Source organism: Sinocyclocheilus anshuiensis, unplaced genomic scaffold (assembly GCF_001515605.1).
Source record: "Sinocyclocheilus anshuiensis isolate Anshui unplaced genomic scaffold, SAMN03320099.WGS_v1.1 scaffold1297, whole genome shotgun sequence".
In the NCBI taxonomy this organism is placed as follows: domain Eukaryota; kingdom Metazoa; phylum Chordata; class Actinopteri; order Cypriniformes; family Cyprinidae; genus Sinocyclocheilus; species Sinocyclocheilus anshuiensis.
Window position 1 is genome coordinate 276,552 of NW_015548271.1, and position 1,870 is coordinate 278,421.

General features: G+C 33.7%; 1 protein-coding gene across 1 annotated transcript in view; it reads right to left on the reverse strand.

Annotated features, from left to right (window-relative positions):
* The window catches only part of LOC107655744 (collagen alpha-1(XXIV) chain-like), a 118,736-nt gene that overhangs the window by 50,263 nt on the left and 66,603 nt on the right, over nt 1-1,870 (reverse strand). The gene's annotated exons all lie outside the window — the stretch shown is intronic.

A 1,870-nucleotide genomic window follows, 5' to 3' on the forward strand; every position in this document is an offset into this window, starting at 1 on the left:
CAAACAGAGACACACACACACACAGACACCCACACTCACACACACTCCTGCATTACTCATGTCAGATTTTGGAAAGCGTTCAGACAGGAACTGAAGAATTGCTTTACAAGAGTACATGGATGTGTGTGTGTGAATATTTGAATAATATAATATTATATAATATAATGACTCATGCACTATATTCTAATCCATATGATAGCTTTAGGTATTGACCATGTTGAGTCTTTAAGACCTCTCATAGCCATAAATTCACATTTAAAAAAAAAAAAAAAATGCATTGTGAACCAATGACATTAAAAAAGTAACGGCACATCTATTTTGTCATTTAATACATGTGCAACTGAGATTTGACTTCAGAGGACCTGAAAAATATGAGTCTGATGGATGAATGTCAGGATGCTTTTATGGTATTTTTGCCACTTTTGGAGAGTGATAGTTTAAATGAATTGAACGGTAGAAAGTAAGTAATACATGAGGGTGAGTGAATGATGACTGAATTCACATTTTGGGGTGAACTGTCTCTTTAAGACTGTCCTGCATCTTCACACACTGACTATAATGATCTGTAATGATTCCACAGCGGGACATTTACTAACATGCTAAACTGCTCACATCCATCTTGTTGTTAACAAATCGATGTATTATGACAGCACAGATTAAATAAAGCTCTGTTTCCAGCGCTGCACTAAACACAATGAACTCAATGTGCATTCACACTCCCAGCACTCATAAATCATCACAGACGTGGAACGTCACACTCCTGTACAGGATTTTCCATCGCTTCCATGTAAGTTGGTACAGTACAAGTGGGTTTTTGGGACGATTCCCAGCATGCACCATTAGCCCTGGGGAACTTTCCGAAGCATTCGACGTCCCTCTGACAGTTCATTTGTCACAGAACTATCATTACATCAGATATCTTTGGCTCGTCTGACTGAAGCTCCTACAAACTTTTCCATGTCAATGTTTCATGCAGGTCATTCCCCATTTTCAATTTCAAAAACAAAGAACATTATTGTAAGGTTTGGAGGCAAAGTGTTAATAAATTGATCAAGATAAATTAATAACATACATTGCAGCTTAAAAGTTTGAGGTCTGTTCATTTTTTGTTTTGTTTTTGACATCTCTTCTGCTCACCAAGGCTGCATTTATTTGACTAAAAATACAGTAAAGAGGTTTGGAGGCAAAGTGTTAATAAATTGATCAAGATAAATTAATAACATACAGTGGGTACGGAAAGTATTCAGACCCCCTTCAATTTTTCACTCTTTGTTATATTGCAGCCATTTGCTAAAATCATTTAAGTTAATTTTTTTTCCTCATTAAAGTTTGAGGTCTGTTCATTTTTTGTTTTGTTTTTGACATCTCTTCTGCTCACCAAGGCTGCATTTATTTGACTAAAAATACAGTAAAACATTAAAAAATTGTGAAATATTATTACAATTTAAAATAACTGTTTTGTATTTGAATATATTGAAAAATATAATTGATTTCTGTGATGCAAAGCTGAATTTTCAGCAGCCATTACACCAGTCTTCAGAGTCACATTCTATTGTTGAAAAGAGTTTTTTCTGCTTCATATTTCGGTGGAAGTCTAGGATTTTTTGATTAACAGAAAGTTCAAAAGAGCAGCACTTATTTGAAATATTTATTTGAATCTTTAGTAACATTATAAATGTCTTTACTGTCACTTTTGATCAACTTAATGCATTCTTGCTGAATAAAAGTATTAATTTCTTTAAAAAACTTTTGAACTGTGGTATGTGGTTTATTGTTTATATATATTTACGAGCATATATATATATACAGTGGGTACGGAAAGTATTCAGACCCCCTTAAATTTTTCACTCTTTGTTATATTGCAGCCATT